The sequence below is a fragment of the Eriocheir sinensis genome, chromosome 6 (assembly GCF_024679095.1).
Source record: "Eriocheir sinensis breed Jianghai 21 chromosome 6, ASM2467909v1, whole genome shotgun sequence".
In the NCBI taxonomy this organism is placed as follows: domain Eukaryota; kingdom Metazoa; phylum Arthropoda; class Malacostraca; order Decapoda; family Varunidae; genus Eriocheir; species Eriocheir sinensis.
The window spans coordinates 4,794,866-4,813,627 of record NC_066514.1 but is presented as its reverse complement, the minus strand read 5'-3'; the positions used below and the strand labels follow the sequence as shown (position 1 = coordinate 4,813,627).

Genomic DNA, 18,762 nt, shown 5'->3' with positions numbered 1-18,762 from the left:
GTAACATATGCTCCCAGGTCTTTCTGTGCCTCTGTGGTGGATAGTGGAGTGTTTCCCATGTGGTATTGGTATGCTGGATTTCCCCTCCCAAGATGCATGACCTCACATTTTTCTTCACTAAATTGTATCAGCCACTTTTTGTTCCATTCCTGTAGCTTGGTGATGTCTTCTTGTAGGAAATCCGCATCCAAGGGGTTAATTAACTGTTGCACACCATTTAGCTATGTCGTGGCTGTATCCGGGTTATGTCTGGCCTCATGTTGCTGTTGGTGGTGGTGGTGGTGCTGGTGGTGGTGGTGGTGATGGTGGTGGTGGTGGTGGTGGTCAAGGAGTTTTAAAGCCCCGTTCACACTGTGCTGACTCTGGGCCACGACAACCCAGCGACTTTTCCATTTGTCAAGTTGGTTCCCACGCTCCAAGAAAGGGGGGAGGTTTTATTGGGGTCTTGGTGTCTTGCCGACTGTCTGGGACATTCGGCCAACTACTTGCCAGCATGTCGTGCTAACCCTCACGACTCCAGACTCCCGTCACGACGTCGGCGCAGCATTCGGCATCAGTCTCAAGACCTCTTTCAAGACATGCCCGACCCTTTCACAGCAACACCCAAGACCTCGTGTACCCTAGAGTCGTGGGTAGTCGTGCCCCAGAGTCGGCACAGTGTGAGCGGGGCTTAAGGGGTCCTGGTCCTAGTGATGATGTAGTCTGCGTTTCCGTTTTTGAAGTCTTGCTGTTCTTTTAATCTTATTCTCATTACTCTTATTATTATTATTATGCTTGTTTTTTTGGTTCTTGCTCCTCATGTTCTTGTGTTTGTTCTTATTCTTGTTCTTCATTTTCCTTTTCTTCTTATTTTGCGCACTCTGCTCCCTCCGACGGGCCTTCAACTTCTTCAAGACCCGTGACGTTACTTGACCGAGGGCAATCACATCCTCTTCTTCTTTATCTTTTTTTTCTTCTTTTTGTCTTCGTTTTGTTTTCTTTCTCTTTTCTTAACCTTTCTCTGTTTCTTCTTCTTCTTCTTTTCTTCTTCTTCTTCTTTTTCTTCTTCTTCTTCTTCTTCTTCTTCTTCTTCTTTCGTTTTCAATTTGTTTCCTTCTTCTTGTGATGAATTGGGTTCGTTAAGACTTCCAATATACTTCGTTGCAATTCATACCCTATCCTTCCACTGTTGAATGTTGTGTTGTATTTCAAAGTGTTGTATTGAGCCCATTGAGCCATGATGTGTTATTTTGTATTCTGGGTCCGTTTTCTAAGACTTTCGGCTCACAGAACGACTAATTCAAAAAGCCACAGAAAATATAAGTCAGGTCCTCTAGAGTTTTGTCGAACTATCACTAGACTCGTAAAACTATCCCTGGAAAGGCCTACACAACCGCTAGGAAAGCCTTATCAAATGTGTGTGTCTGTGTGTGTGTGTGTGTGTGTATAATGTTTTGCTATACGCGTAAGACATTCACGGCTCGCTCATCACTGTACTGCGAGATATTGTGTTAAGTTGTGTTGTGTCGCTTCGTTTTGACCTGTATTTGTGTTTTCTTCATTTTCGTCGTCGTCATCTTCTTTTGCTTCTTCTTCTTCGTCTTCTTCTTCTTCTTCGTTTGACGTCCTCACCTTCCTTTATGGAGCTATACGAGTTCATGAAGAGTGTTAGGTATAGTGTTGTTATGACCTCAAATACGTGACGGACTCTTCTGGTATGCTGCCTTGTGTTTCGCTGTGTTACGAAGTTTTCCAGCATGTTATGGGGTATAATGGTGCACTGGGTATTGATACGTTATGTCAAGGACTGTTTTGTGGTGGTGTTACTGGTGTAGTGTTGCTGTTCATCACTGTACGGTGTGTCAAGGTGTGTTACGTTGTGTTACGGTGAAGTGTGAGGAGGAGGAGGAGGAATAGAGGAAGAGATAGAAGAAGAGGAGGAAAGGGTGAAGGAGAAGTAGACCAGTTGTGTTGCTTAGAGTTATGAAGAGGCTTGTGTGGGGCTTGTATTGGACCTTGTGTTGGGCTTGTGTTGCGGGTTGTATTGGGCTTGTGTTGCGGGTTGTTTTGCTGTGGCGGGCCGTGCAGCGTTGCCAAACTATCGTACTCAGAACACTTCATATATCATTATTTGCCTCCAAGACTGTCACAATCACGCAAATAATGACAGGAAATTAAAGTCATGGTAAAAACTCTTAAATATTGATGGCTTTTGTTCTTTTTTTGCTATAATTATCGGTCAGAAGCTACGAAAATGCAATAGACTGAGTACGATAGTTTGGCAGCGCTGGGGCCGTGGCGGGTTCCAGGAAGGGCCGCTCAATTGGCTTCTGTTTATCAAAAATGGATGTTATGTCAAGGGTATGCTGGCCTTCTATTCCTCCATCGGTTCCTCTTTTTCTTCTCCCTTTCCTTCTTCTATTCCTCCTCCGTGTTCTGGTCTTCCTCCTCTTCTTCCTCCTCCTCTTCCTCCTCCTCTTCTTCCTTCGCCCTCATCTCATATTTCTTCTCGTAATCCTCCTCCTTTCCTCTCTTTCTCTGTATTATTCCTTATTCTTCTCCTAATTTTCCTTCTATTTTCCTTCCTTCTTCTTCCTCTTCTCATTTACATTCTGTATTGTTTCTTCTCCTCCTCCTCCTCCTCCTTCTCCTCCTCCTCCTTCGCCTTTTTCTTCTCTTTTTTTCATTTCTTCTTTATTTTTCTCCTGTTATTTGCATTTTCATATATTTTCTTTTCCTCCTCCATCTTCTCATTTTCCTCTTGTCTTTCTCCTCCTTCTCCTCCTCGTCCTCCTCCTAATGAAACGGGCAACAGGTATAAGAATATTAGATTGCATGTGTTATCAATCTGCTTAACTGACGGTACGGTAACAAACACACTAGTATCTGTACCTGTTGATGATTTCAGGAGATATGTCTATACTGCCTAAGTCTATATACACCAAGTCAAGTCATACGCAGGTTTGTGGGAGGAGACACGGCCGAGGCGTGGTTTATGCGTGACGTTGCTTGGAGCCAAACTAGAGAATGTAGAAACAGGGATTTAGAGAAAACGAGGAAAGGCGGACTAATTTAAATCAATCACTTCAACATGCCCTCCCTCACACCCCACACCGCCGTTTGTAGGCATTGGAATTACAGTCACGCAATAGCACAATAAAAACGCATATTTTTTCGTCAGTGGCTTGCCTGAACGCGCTGTGAAAGAAAGCAAGCATGCACATCCAAATTGCACACACGACCGCAACTTTAGTCACCCCTGAAATGGCGGGTATTTTTTTTTTTTTTACCTCCACGTGACGTCATCCCGCTGCTCCGCCCCAAAACCGCCTCCAGCGCGTACCGGTCGCAGTTTTGAAGCAGAGTGACTTGACTTGGTGTATATAGACTTAGTATACTGGTGCCCCTCAACGTCAGCCGAATCGGTGTTGACATACAATCTTTCCGACTCTTTCTCATGTACAGTTCACCGAAAGTTCTATTCTCTGACAATGGCACTGAGTTCGCCAATCAAATTTCACGTTAGATCGTTAGATTTGCCTTCTACAACAATATAATCTTTCCTTCCTTTTCCTTTCTTTTCCTCGTTCTCTTATCTATTTCGTTTTATCTCCTCTTATCTTATTTTATCTCATCCTCCTCCTTCTCTTTCTCTTCATCCTCTTAGTCTTCATCTTCTTCTTCCTCTTCTTTTTCTTTTTTTTCTTCTTCTTCTTCTTCGTTTAAACTGTACGAGTGCATTCTTCGTCTTTTTCTTCTTCTTCTTCTTCCTCTTCTTCTTCTTCTTCCTCCTCTTCTTCTTCTTCTTCCTCCTCTTCTTCTTCTTCTTCTTCTTCTTCTTCTTCTTCTTCTTCTTCTTCTTCTTTTTCGTCTTCTCCGTTTGTCCTGTACGAGTGCATTCTTCTTCTTCTTCTTCTTCTTCTTCTTCTTCTTCTTCTTCTTCTTCTTCTTCTTCTTCTTCTTCTTCTTCTTCTTCTTCTTCTTCTTCTTCTTCTTCTTCTTCTTCTTCTTCTTCTTCTTCTTCTTCTTCGTCTTCTTCTTCTTCTTCGTTTAACCAGTACGAGTGCATTCTTCTTCTTCTTCTTCTTCTTCTTCTTCTTCTTCTTCTTCTTCTTCTTCTTCTTCTTCTTCTTCTTCTTCTTCTTCTTCTTTTTCATCCTTCTCCTCCTCCTAACATCGCAGCGTACCACCGTGCCTCAACTGTCATGATGGAGCGTCAATACAGAAAAAAAATATCCAGCACCGCCGTTCCCTAGTAGGCGATTTCTCTTCATCCCCGATAGCAGCGTCGCTCAGTTCCCCCCCCCCCCCTCTTTTTTTTTTTTACGTCGTGGCCTATTGCACCGGTAGGCTTCTTCCCGGTGGATCCTGATGGTCGGCCCAAGGCTTCTTCCCGGTGGGGCCTGATGGTCGGCCCAGCCCGTTCTGGCGCAGGCGACTGTTTATAGTGGCGCTATCTTGCATTGGCTCATGCTGCCCTTCCGGAGCTCATCTTTAATCCTAGAATCTAGAGTCCGGGTTGATGGGTGGTCTTCTAGACAGCATGTGGGTAGTTTTAAGCCACTCGGCAGCGGGTGAAAAATCCCAGCTTGGTGGCACCGGGCGGGGATTGAACTCGCGTCCTCCTGAACGCGGCGCCGTCACGCTATCCATTCAGCCACCGCCTCCCCTACACTCTTCCGTCGGCGATACTCCCCATTTCATTGTTTTAGGATAAGAGGCTTCCGTACTCGGCGTTTTTAAAGGAGTAACCCATTTACACCATTTCTTTTCCTTATCGTTTTCCTCGTTCCCTTATCTATCTAGTTTTTCCTGGTAATCTCTTGTTTATCTAAAGTTTTCTTCTACTTCTGCTTTTTCGTCTTATCAACCATCGTCATACCTCCTCCTAATCCTCCTTCTTTTCTTCCTCCTCCTCCTCCTCCTCGTTCTCTTCTTCTTCCTCCCTCTTCTCCTCGTCTTTCTCCTCCTCCTTTTATCCAGCAAGGCTTGAAACATGACTTCCTCACCTCTCATTATCTACTTGTTGCTAATGTTTCAATGCTATTTTATGGTGAGGAGGAGGAACACAAAGTGAACACACAGGAAGAACAAAGAACAGCAGACCTTACGGAGGGACAAGGAATAGAACGAGAGTAACGAGAATGGAATGATAACGAAGAGAACGGGGAAGTGAAAAGGAAAGAAAAGAAAAATTAGAAGATAACGAACACGGAAAGACACTGAAACAGGGGATTGTGGGATAGGAGAAGACGAGAATTTGGATGATGAAGAGGAGGAGGAAAAGGAGGAAAAGAAGGCGGGGGTACATGAGGAGACGGAAGAAGAGGAAGAAGGGAAGGAGGCGAAGAGAGAGAGAGAGAGAGAGAGAGAGAGAGAGAGAGAGAGAGAGAGAGAGAGAGAGAGAGAGAGAGAGAGAGAGAGAGAGAGAGAGAGAGAGAGAGACACAGAGACACAGAGAGAGAGAGAGAGAGAGAGAGAGAGAGAGAGAGAGAGAGAGAGAGAGAGAGAGAGAGAGAGAGAGAGAGAGAGCGTGCTGAGTGTGGTAGAGTGAAGTAAAAGTCTAATGTATCGTTTCCACGCAACACGAAAGAACGACTTTTTTCAGCAGAGCAGTTTGTGATTTGCTTTCTCGTGCACCTGTTGGTAATGGAGGTGGTGGTGGTGGTGGTGGTAGTAGTAGTAGTAGTAGTAGTAGTAGTTGTAGTAGTTGTAGTAGAATAGAATAGAATAGAAACAAAAGTCCTATAAAATATGGCCAATGAAGTTTAGCCAGACGTGTTAAAAACTAAATTTAGGCACAGAGAGCTAATAAGTATCAGACCGTAACGCAACAGTGCTGAGTCAAAATAAAAACAAGAAAAAAATTTAACAGGGCGAGGCCTATCACAGTCAGATGTAAGATGGCGCCACTATAAACAATTGCCTGCGCCATGACGGGCTGGGACCGAATACCATCCAGGCCCCTCAAGCGCGCAATAGGCGGAGACGTAAAAAAAAAAAAAAAAAAAAAAAAACATACATGGGACCAAAAACTAAAAATTGAATAAAATTAGATCGAAGAACTTTGGTAAATTATCAGGTATTTTACACTGAACAACACAGATGATATATTCCTAGCGCAACATATCTTACGATCTCTTAAGAAACGCCACCTCCAGGGGAAACTCATCGAATGTTTCAAAATACTAACTTGTGGGTAGTCTTAAGCTTGATTTGGTGCTAGCTTTAACCCGTCCGCTGCGATTGGCACGGATTTCGCCTTCACTGGTAGCCTGGTAACATATGCTCCCAGGTCTTTCTCTGGCTCTGTGGTGGATAGTGGAGTGTTTCCCATGTGGCATTTATGTGCTGGATTTCCCTCCCAAGGTGCAGGACTTTACATTTTTCTTCAGTGAATTGTAGGAGACACTTTTTGTTCCATTCCTGTGGCTTGGTGGTGTCTTCTTATAGGAAATCCGCAGTCAAGGGGTTATTGGCTCTACGAATGTGTACAAATCCAAATTATTCATGATCGAAAACACATCTCGAACGCGGAGTAATATCACCAAACTAGATTGTAAACAAATAAATTCTGACCGCATCAAATTTTTCTTCATCAGGGTTAAAGCACAAGAATGGAATAAGATGAAGTGTCAGTAGAGTTTGTGTTTAAAATGAATCAGTGTAGCATCACTGATTCATTCTAAAAACTAACTCGATTTCCACTTCCTCAATCTTGTTTGCTATGTCAGGAATGTAAAGTCTTGGTGCTAACTTGACCCGGTAGCTACGGGGATAATGTTTCTTAAAGGCCCCTCTAGGCGAATTTATGAGAAAAAATCATCGCTCTCGCAAACCACTTCATAATATATATCAACGCATTTGTGATCAGTTTATGCATCATCTATTTTGGGGGGTTTATATCATGGCAAAAATGTGGCCCGTCGCTGGTACACGGTAAAGCCACAAATTTGGCCCGTCGCTGCTACACGGTAAAGCCACAAATTTGGCCCGTCGCTGCTACACGGTAAAGCCACAAATTTGGCCCGTCGCTGCTACCGGGTTAAAGAATCACCACTTTAAATTGTTGAGTCCGTTTTGGCGTTGGCTCCCGCGGGCCCATTTCTCCCCTCTGCTCTGCCACACAGTCCCAACACCTATTTTTTCCTCTCATATGTTACCTATAGCTTACATATGAGAGGAAGGGATAGGTGTTGGGACTGTGTGGCAGAGCAGAGGGGAGGAAAGGACCCGCGGGAGCCTACGCCAGACCGGGCTCGACATACTTGGACGACTATATAGGTCTGAACAATAGGGTCTGTGTGGTGTGAATATCTATGTAAATCTTTGTAAATCTCTCATTTACATATCACAGTAACAACAACAGGCAGGAATGTAAAGTCTTGGTGCTAACTTGATCTAATGTAGTTTCAGTTTTAAAGACTCTCCACTAGGTCTGAACAATAGGGTCTGTGTGGTTTGAATATCTATGTAGATCTTTGTAAATCTCTCATTCACATATCACAGTAACAACAACAGAAGCACAGTACTCATCATTACCCAACCACCTGCCATCCCTAATCACTAATCATATACTAATAGCCATCCCTAACACCTGTCTCATCTCGTCTCCTCTCTACCATAGGGGGGGGAGGGCTTCGTGGTGCAGTGGTTAGCACACTCGGCTCACAACCGAGAGAGCCCAGGTTCGATTCCCGGGCGGAGTGGAAAAATTTGGGCGGCTTTTCCGATACCCTACGCCCCTGTCCACCCAGCAGTGAATGGGTACCAGGTATTAATCGGGGGTTGTGTCCCGTCTCCTGGGGTCTGTTCCTTTCTCCTATAATTCCTTCCCCTTCTGTGTCTGGTGTTGCGCCGACTAAACGAAACTTTTCTTTCTTCCACAGGGCGGCCCGGAAGAGCAAGTCCAGCAACCCCACCAACACAAGCCAAAACCACAACAACAACAACAACAACGAGGGCGTCATCCAAGCCACCGCAGCCAGCGTGGTGTCGGCGCTAAGACGCGAGAGAGAGAAGGCACGACAACCCGTTTTTCAGCGAGACTGGTACGACGTTCACACCTGAGAGACGACCACGATGACCTCAACCACTACGACTACTAGTAATACAGGTGTAACTACGACCACTACTACTACTACTTGTTTTGCTGCTACTACAACTACTACTACTACTACTACTACTACTACTACTAACGACTACCCCTTCCATGGCTACCAATACTGAGAACAATCCCGCTGTTGTTTTCTTCTGCCAGCAAGGTCAAGTTTGATATGTGTTTTTTATTTGATTAATGGAGAACCAGGTGATGTGTGTGTGTGTGTGTGTGTGTGTGTGTGTGTGTGTGTGTGTGTGTAAGAACTATGTCAGCGTGCGTGCGTAAGTTTAAATGCTACTCCTTGCGAAGATCTATATTGTGTAATTATACGAGCGTGAGTATGTGTGTTGTGAATGTATGTATGTGTGTATGTGCGTGTGTATAAATGTGTGTATGTTTGTATTGAGGTGTGTCTGTATCAGTAAGGTTTCAAGTGATGTTTGTAATGCAATAACCACACGTATATTTTTTTTTCAAACAGAAGCATATAGAGTTGTTTGCTACTAAAAGACTACTACAAACTTCACTGTACAACAATAATCTACTAAAAACACTATTACTGCCACTACTACTACTACTACAACTACTACTACTACTACTACTACTACTACTACTTTTTTTTTCCCCTTTTTTTACTTGCTTGCTTGAGGGACCTGGATGGTATTCGGCCCCAGCCCGTCATGGCGCAGGCAAGTGTTTATAGTGGCGCCATCTTCTCTACTTCTACTACTACTACTACTACTACTACCACTGAGGACGAAAAGGCGTGACGAACAGACAAAAATATAGAAATAATATTAAAAACAAACGAGTTAACGCATCACATTGAAACACCAGCTAGACAAACAAGCAGAACACCAAACAAACAGAAACAGTAACCATGACAAGGCACAATTACAGCCCCCTCCCCACCCCATCCCTACAATTACCGCCAACATCCCCGCCACCGCCGCCACGATACCGCCGACCGCCGCCCAGCCACCGCCGGTATCATATCCCTCCACTCGTTAATGAAGCTTTTTTTAAGTAAGCTGATAAGAAAAGAGCGGCGATAATTGTTAGTACCGATATTATTAACGTAATTTTTACTATTATTATTATTATTTGTCATTATCATTATTATTATCATTATTATTATTATTAGTAGTAGTAGTAGTAGTAGTATATTATCATTAATAGAGAGAAAATACTACAGTTACAAAGAATCTATTTGCTACTTTGTCTACTACTACTAATACTACTACTATTACTACTACTACCTACTACTACTACTACGTCTAATAATAATAATAATAATAATAATAATTTTACTACTACTACTAAGACTACTACTGCCGCTCCTGCCCTGATATAATAATTGGGTCTGACCGAAATTGGTAATCATATAATTGTTTCCTTACAGCTGTTATTTTTCTACCACACCCATCCACTTGCTTCTCCTCCTCCTCCTCCTCTTACTCCTCTGCTTCCTTCCCCCTCTCTCTCGCTGCAATCTAGTCGCGTTCCCTCCCCCACTTAGCCACTTATAAACAACACATCCACCTAACTAACCACTGCAGTCGCTCTACCCACCTTCCCTCCCTCCCTCTTCCCTTCCTTTCCCTCTAAGTTAATTACAGTCTGATGTCCTTCCACCAATGCAAGTAAAGCGAAGCCAAATATTCTTTTTTAGCATCGTAAAACCATCTCTTTGTTACCATCCTTGTGGTTAGAAGATAGTTAGAAGATAGTTAGTAGATAGACAGTAGATAGAAGATAGTTAAAAATAGATAGTTAGATAGATAAAGAGGTAGGTAGATAGATAGATAGATAGAGAGATAGAAGGATAAGTTGTTTTTTTCAGGTTATAGTAAATTTTATCCTTGAAAATAATTGAACACGTGACTCATGAAATTCCTGATGAATATTTTGTATTTTTAGTGTTATGTATTAACGAACGTATTAAAATTTATTATGTTTATATTCTTAGTGCATTGCATGATTCAGGGGAGGAGGGGGTGGGGGGGGAGGAGCACGCGTGTTACGTTAATTTACGTGAAGCAAAGCAGGTGTATGTGGGAGTGTGTGAGTGCGTTGGTGTGGGTGTAACAGCGCAAGAAGCGGACAACGGGTTGATGAATGAATGATGAGTGCTTTGGCATGTAATGAATGAGTGCTTTGGCATGTAATGAATGAGTGCTTTGGCATGTAATGAAGATAAATGAGGATGGACTGAGGGACTGGGTGTCAAGGGAAAGCCATCAATTAAATGTATTGGAAAAGTAAACGATTACTTGATGAAAAAAGTTGACAAGCGAAAAATTTAATGTCCTGAGAGAGAGAGAGAGAGAGAGAGAGAGAGAGAGAGAGAGAGAGAGAGAGAGAGAGAGAGAGAGAGAGAGCACGTCGAGACAGAATGAGACCCCTCTTTAAAGCCCCGTTCACACTGTGCCGACTCTGGGCCACGACTACCCACGACTCTAGGGTACACGAGGTCTTGGGTGTTGATGTGAAAGGGTCGGGCATGTCTTGAAAGAGGTCTTGAGACTGTTGCCGAATGCTGCGCCGACGTCGTGACGAGAGTCTGGAGTCGTGAGGGTTAGCACGACATGCTGGCAACTAGTTGGCCGAATGTCCCAGACAGTCGGCAAGACACCAGGACCCCAATAAAACCTCCACCCCTCTTCTTGGAGCGTGGGAACCAACTTGTCAAATGGAAAAGTCGCTGGGTTGTCGTGGCCCAGAGTCGGCACAGTGGGCATCTCTTGGGGCATTGCTGTGAGGGACGGGCTTTGGAGACTCAGACAGGAAGATACAGGTTGGAGGATTATTCATTTCTTATTAATTGTTGGAAATCAAAAACTAAATATATAATTACATTTTTCCCTTGACTCGGTAGCAGCGACGGGCCATATTTGTGGCTTTACCGTGTAGCAGCGACGGGCCAAATTTGTGGCTTTACCGTGTAGCAGCGACGGGCCAAATTTGTGGCTTTACCGTGTAGCAGCGACGGGCCAAATTTGTGCCATGATATAAAAAACCCAAAATAGATGATACATAAACTGATCACAAATGCTTTGATATATATTATGAAATGGTTTGTGTGAGGGGTGATTTTTTTCTTATTTTTCTCGCTTGGAGGGACCATTAAGAAACATGATCCCCGCTGCTACCGGGTTGAGGGCGAAAAATAGTTTTAAAAATGTGTTGAAACATGATTCAAAAGAAAAGTGTGACGAAGCTTTCGCCGCAGTGTGGGCGTTGTTTTTGCCAAGCTGTCTGGAGCGGGGTGGAGTGAGGGCTGCCGAGTCTGGAGTGTGTGGAGGTACGCAGTGAGGTGGATCGATGCACTTACTAAAGGCTTTATAAGTAAGGAGTCCGTAACAGAGAGAGAGAGAGAGAGAGAGAGAGAGAGAGAGAGAGAGAGAGAGAGAGAGAGAGAGAGAGAGAGAGAGAGGAGAGAGAGAGAGAGAGAGAGAGAGAGAGAGAGAGAGAGAGAGAGAGAGAGAGAGAGAGAGAGAGAGAGAGAGAGAGAGAGAGAGAGAGAGAGAGAGAGAGAGAGAGAGAGAGAGAGAGAGTAATATTATGTTTAAATAAGAGAGAGAGAGAGAGAGAGAGAGAGAGAGAGAGAGAGAGAGAGAGAGAGAGAGAGAGAGAGAGAGAGAGAGAGAGAGAGAGAGAGAGAGACAGTAATATTATGTTTAAATAAAAGAGAGAGAGAGAGAGAGAGAGAGAGAGAGAGAGAGAGAGAGAGAGAGAGAGAGAGAGAGAGAGAGAGAGAGAGAAATGGCACGTCACTTCACGTCACCTCGACAGAAGGCATTACCGGTGCCGTGATGCATGCTCTGGGGCCAGTGCCTGAGACCGGAGCCAACCAGTCAACCATTCAGTTCATAACCCAAACAGTCAGTCAGTCAGTGAGTAAGTTGGGCTCGTATCATAAGACATTTCGCCGCCCAAGAACACATATTTGACAAGGCTTTCGTAGGAGTTGTGGGCACTTCCATGGGTAGTTTTATGACCCTGGTGGTAGTTTGATCCTTCCTCTGTACCGTGAACCTAGAGAAACACACATTTGACAAGGCTTTCGTAGGAGTTGTGGGAATTTCCAGGGGTAGTTTTATGACCCTGGTGGTAGTTTGACCCTTCCTCTGTACCGTGAACCTCAAGAAACACTCATTGGAACCCGACTGACCCCCTCTTTGACCTTTAGAAATAGCTGATGTGGGAAGCCAAAGTGTTTTATAATATTCAGTCAGTCAGTCAGTCTAAACTCCAAGGCACCAAACCAATTATTTAAGTAATTAATTGTCAGTCAAAGATTGCAGTTAGTCAATGATCCAGTCAATTGCTAAGTCACATGGTCGGTTAATTAATCAGTCAACCAGCCAGTCAATTGCTAAGTCACATGGTCGGTTAATTAATCAGTCAACCAGCCAGTCAATTGCTAAGTCACATGGTCGGTTAATTAATCAGTCAACCAGCCAGTCAATTGCTAAGTCACATGGTCGGTTAATTAATCAGTCAACCAGCCAGTCAGTTGCTAAGTCACATGGTCGGTTAATTAATCACTCAGTCAACCAGCCAGTCAGTTGCTAAGTCATATGGTCGGTTAATTAATCAGTCAACCAGCCAGTCAATTGCTAAGTCACATGGTCGGTTAATTAATCAGTCAACCAGCCAGTCAATTGCTAAGTCACATGGTCGGTTAATTAATCAGTCAACCAGCCAGTCAATTGCTAAGTCACATGGTCGGTTAATTAATCAGTCAACCAGCCAGTCAGTTGCTAAGTCATATGGTCGGTTAATTAATGAGTCAACCAGCCAGTCAATTGCTAAGTCACATGGTCGGTTAATTAATCAGTCAATCAACCAACCAGTCAATTGCTAAGTCACATGGTCGGTTAATTAATCAGTCAGTCAACCAGCCAGTCAATTGCTAAGTCAGTCAGTCGGTTAATTAGTCAGTCAACCAGCCAGTCAATTGCTAAGTCACATGGTCGGTTAATTAATCAGTCAACCAGCCAGTCAGTTGCTAAGTCACATGGTCGGTTAATTAATCAGTCAACCAGCCAGTCAATTGCTAAGTCACATGGTCGGTTAATTAATCAGTCAACCAGCCAGTCAATTGCTAAGTCGCATGGTCGGTTAATTAATCAGTCAACCAGCCAGTCAATTGCTAAGTCACATGGTCGGTTAATTAATCAGTCAGTCAACCAGCCAGTCAATTGCTAAGTCACATGGTCGGTTAATTAATCAGTCAGTCAACCAGCCAGTCAATTGCTAAGTCACATGGTTGGTTAATTAATCAGTCAGTCAACCAGCCAGTCAATTGCTAAGTCACATGGTCGGTTAATTAATCAGTCAACCAGCCAGTCAATTGCTAAGTCACATGGTCGGTTAATTAATCAGTCAACCAGCCAGTCAACTGCTAACTCACTCAGTCGGTTAATTAATCAGTCAACCAGCCAGTCAATTGCTAAGTCACATGGTCGGTTAATTAATCAGTCAGTCAACCAGCCAGTCAATTGCTAAGTCATATGGTCGGTTAATTAATCAGTCAACCAGCCAGTCAATTGCTAAGTCAGTCAGTCGGTTAATTAATCAGTCAGTCAACCAGCCAGTCAATTGTTAAGTCACAAGGTCAGTTAATTAATCAGTCAGTCAACCAGCCAGTCAACTGCTAACTCACTCAGTCGGTTAATTTATCAGTCACTCAACCAGCCAGTCAGTTGCTAAGTCACATGGTCGGTTAATTAATCAGTCAACCAGCCAGTCAGTTGCTAAGTCACATGGTCGGTTAATTAATCAGTCAACCAGCCAGTCAATTGCTAAGTCACATGGTCGGTTAATTAATCAGTCAACCAGCCAGTCAATTGTTAAGTCACATGGTCGGTTAATTAATCAGTCAGTCAACCAGCCAGTCAATTGTTAAGTCACATGGTCGGTTAATTAATCAGTCAGTCAACCAGCCAGTCAGTTGCTCAGTCACATGGTCGGTTAGTTAATCAGTCAGTCAACCAGCCAGTCAATTGTTAAGTCACATGGTCGGTTAATTAATCAGTCAACCAGCCAGTCAATTGTTAAGTCACATGGTCGGTTAATTAATCAGTCAACCAGCCAGTCAATTGTTAAGTCACATGGTCGGTTAATTAATCAGTCAACCAGCCAGTCAATTGTTAAGTCACATGGTCGGTTAATTAATCAGTCAGTCAACCAGCCAGTCAGTTGCTCAGTCACATGGTCGGTTAGTTAATCAGTCAGTCAACCAGCCAGTCAATTGTTAAGTCACATGGTCGGTTAATTAATCAGTCAACCAGCCAGTCAATTGCTAAGTCACATGGTCGGTTAATTAATCAGTCAACCAGCCAGTCAATTGCTAAGCCACATGGTCGGTTAATTAATCAGTCAGTCAACCAGTCAGTCAATTGCTAAGTCAGTCAGTCGGTGAATTAGTCAGTCAGTCAACCAGCCAGTCAATTGCTAACTCATTCAGGCGGTTAATTAATCAGTCAACCAGCCAGTCAATTGCTAAGTCTCAAGGTCGGTTAATTAATCAGTCAACCAGCCAGTCAATTGCTAAGTCACATGGTCGGTTAATTAATCAGTCAACCAGCCAGTCAATTGCTAAGTTGCATGGTCGGTTAATTAATCAGTCAGTCAACCAGCCAGTCAATTGCTAAGTCAGTCAGTCGGTGAATTAGTCAGTCAGTCAACCAGCCAGTCAATTGCCTACTCATTCAGGTGGTTAATTAATCAGTCAACCAGCCAGTCAATTGCTAAGCCACATGGTCGGTTAATTAATCAGTCAGTCAACCAGCCAGTCAATTGCTAACTCATTCAGTCGGTTAATTAATCAGTCAGTCAACCAGCCAGTCAGATGGTCACTTGGTCACATATAATAATAGTCAGATAGACGGTGAGCATTTAGATCAGATCAGATGTCGTCCCGGGATATGCCTTTGCAGCGGCTCCCAGATTTTCTTTTCACTCAGTGTCAATGTTCTCGTGCTTAAACTCTTATTTCCTTTTTCAATATTCACTTGACATCTAGTTTTATTCATTTTCACTGGTTTTGCTCTTGTGTTTTAGCCTTCTGAATTCTTTGTCTTTCCTTCCAGAGTTTTTGTTTAACCCGGTAGCAGCGACGGGCCAAATTTGCGGCTTTACCGTGTACCAGCGATGGGCGAAATTTCTGCCATTACATAAACCTCCCAAAACAGATGATGCATAAACTGATCACACATACGTTGATATATATTATGAAATGGTTTGCGTGAGTGATGATTCTTTCTCATTATTTTACTTAGAGGGGCCTTTAACCTAACCTAACCTAACCTAACCTAACCTATCCCATCCCAACCTAAGAAACATGACCCCCGCAGCTACCGGGCTGTCATTTTTCCTTTCTTCTACTTTCTCACTTCCTTTATTGCTATTTTTCAGTAATAATATGTCAGCTAGGTGTTCGTCTACGTCTTTAACTCATTGACTGCGGATTTCCTGCAGTCAGACATCACCAAGCTACAGGAATGGATCAAAAAGTGGCTGCAACAATTCAATGAAGAAAAATGTAAAGTCCTGCACCTTGAGAGGGGATATCCAGCACACCAATACCACATGGGAAACACTCCACTATCCACCACAGAGGCACAGAAAGACCGTAGTATATGTTACCAGGCTACCAGTGAAGGATATCCAGCATACCAATACCACATGGGAAACACTCCACTATCCACCACAGAGGCACAGAAAGACCGTAGTATATGTTACCAGGCTACCAGTGAAGGATATCCAGCATACCAATACTACATGGGGAACACTCCACTATCCACCACAGAGGCAGAGAAAGACCTGGGAGTATATGTTATCAGGCTACCAGTGAAGGGATATCCAGCACACCAATACCACATGGGAAACACTCCACTATCCACCACAGAGGCAGAGAAAGACCTGGGAGCATATGTTACCAGGCTACCAGTGAAGGGATATCCAGCACACCAATACCACATGGGAAACACTCCACTATCCACCACAGAGGCAGAGAAAGACCTGGGAGTGTATGTTACCAGGCTACCAGTGAAGGGATATCCAGCACACCAATACCACATGGGAAACACTCCACTATCCACCACAGAGGCAGAGAAAGACCTGGGAGTATATGTTACCAGGCTATCAGTGCAAGCCAAATTCGTTCCAATCGCAGCGGACGGGCTAAAGAATTAAGAGTTAGAAGTTCAAGTGAGCCATGCGTCGAAGGCTGTTTGTTGAAGGTCACTTAAGTAAACCCAGCAGGGGAACGTTGTCAAAAGTAGGCAGCGAACAAAGAAGGAGGAGGAGGAGGAGGAGGAGGAGGGAAGGGTACAATGTTCTTATATCACAGGGAACACACTGGTAGTATATTAGGAGTATATATATTTTTCTTTTCCTCCTCTCTTCTTTGTTCCTCTTTCCTTAATTCTCCATTCCCAGTTCTCCTTCCCTCCCTCCACCTTTTCCTTCCTTCCTGTCTTCCCTCTCCTCTCCTTCGCCCCCTCCCTCCTTCCCTCCTTCCTTCCGTCCCTCCTCTCCTTCCTGCTTCCTTCCCCTTCGTGCGGCACGTGACGACACACACACACACACACACACACACACACACACACACACACACACATCGATACTATTATCTTTATTATTATTACTATTATTATCATCGTCATCACATACACAATGAAGGAAACACGAATATTAGTTTTTCCTTGCAAACTCAAGATTCCTAATTAGCAACTTAGGCATTCCTCTCAGCCCTTTGATTGGAGACATGGCCCAATTAAAAGCCCCGTTCACACTGTGCCGACTCGGGGCCACGACTGCCCACGACTCTAGGGTACACGAGGCCTTGGGTGTTGATGTGAAAGGGTCGGGTATATCTTAAAAGAGGTCTTGAGACTGTTGCCGAATGCTGCGCCGACGTCGTGACGGGAGTCTGGAGTCGTGAGGGTTAGCACGACATGCCGGCAATTAGTTGGCCGAATATCCCAGACAGTCGGCAAGACCCCAAGACCCCAATAAAACCTCCCCTCCCCCCCCCCCCCCCTTCTTGGAGCGTGGGAACCAACTTGTCAATTGGAAAAGTCGCTGGGTTGTCGTGGTCCAGAATCGGCACAGTGTGAACGGGGCTTAAGGCTTGCAGACAGGTGTTGTGAGCGAGGCGAAATAAACGGAAAGGAGTGAGTGTAAACCAGTAATTATGGGTCAACAATGAAGACATTAAGTGATGTTTGTAATGACCAACCGCCTGCTGTTTGGTGTTTGCTCTCTCTCTCTCTCTCTCTCTCTCTCTCTCTCTCTCCAAGTTCGTTCAATATATATAATCGTTGCCAATTATAATTTGAACCATACTTTTAGTGGTATATAGCATCTCTGTGTAGGTGGTTTGCACTCTCTCTCTCTCTCTCTCTCTCTCTCTCTCTCTCTCTCTCTCTCTCTCTCTCTGGGGTCTTCGTGGTGCCGGGGTTAGCACACTCGGATCGACTTTCTCTCTCTCTCTCTCTCTCTCTCTCTCTGGGGGCTTCGTGGTGCAGTGGTTAGCACACTCGGCTCGACTTTTCCGATATCCTACGCCCCTGTCCACCCAGCAGTGAATGGGTACCAGGTATTAATCGGGGGTTGTGTCCCGTCTCCAGGGGTCTGTTCCCTTCTCCTATAATTCCTTCCCCTTCTGTCTCTCTCCGGCATATGACCACAGATGTTGCGCCGACTAAACGAAACTTTTTTTTGGTTGCGCTGGTGCTGGCAACACTAAAGAGGTAAATAATACGATGCCACATACCGCCACAACCCCGCCGCCACGACCCTTTATTGATAACATCACTGCTACTTTTAATACTCCTGCTACACACCGCTATCAACACCATCACGTCCGCAAGAAACATCAGAGCCACTTTATTCCTAGCCTGATACCCTTGGAAATGTTACCAACACTACAATAACAAACATTACCAACACCACTTTGAGTATATAATTCTTAACGCTTTCCCTTAAACAAAAACCCTACCAGTGACCCGCACAAACAGCACACCCACCAAAATCATCACTCTGCCAAAATATGATCCAAACCACCACTTAAAACGTCTATACTTACTATATTAACCACTCAACCACTATGTAACCATCGACCACTGTATTCTATCGCAACCACTTCGATCATAAACACCACCATCACCACCGCCGCCGCCAACAATAACAGCTATACTACTACTACTACTACTACTACTACTACTACTACTACTACTACTACTACTACGATTACTACTATTACTACGATTACTACTACCCCCGCATAACTAAGCCCCCCCCCCCCCTCACTGACCATTACCCCGCCCCCCTCGTGGAAGTTTTATGAGCCCGCCACCTCGGGAATGCTAGCCTGGGCGAAATGGCTCCCCTCAAGAACCTGGTCGAGACGTGAATTGCAGACTTTGACACTAAATTTCCCTGGTACACCTTGACCTACAAACGGCCCTGTCCTCTTTGTTCTTATTTCCTCCTCCTCCTCCTCCTCCTCCTCCTTTTCGTACACCTGTTTCTGTTTTTGTTCTTCCAGTAATTCGGTACAGTGAAGGTTTGCCATATAATTCTGGTTAAAGTTTGTTATTATTTTCCAAGCATGACTCAAATTTGCCGATCTTATTATTTCCTCCTCCTGTTCCTCCTCCTCCTCC

At 44.2% G+C, this 18,762-nt stretch overlaps 2 long non-coding RNA genes across 2 annotated transcripts in view; one reads left to right on the top strand and one right to left on the bottom strand.

Annotated features, from left to right (window-relative positions):
* LOC126989296 (uncharacterized) overlaps window positions 1-17,474 on the bottom strand; it is a 34,605-nt gene extending 17,131 nt beyond the window's left edge. The window contains exon 1 of the long non-coding RNA XR_007743164.1: window positions 15,962-17,474. This is a non-coding gene — a long non-coding RNA (uncharacterized LOC126989296). The remainder of the gene's footprint in view (window positions 1-15,961) is intronic.
* LOC126989303 (uncharacterized) lies at window positions 12,478-16,102 on the top strand. Its single transcript, XR_007743167.1, has 2 exons — window positions 12,478-12,614; window positions 14,603-16,102. It is a non-coding gene; the product is annotated as an uncharacterized LOC126989303 (long non-coding RNA).
* Window positions 17,475-18,762: the final 1,288 nt, after the last annotated feature.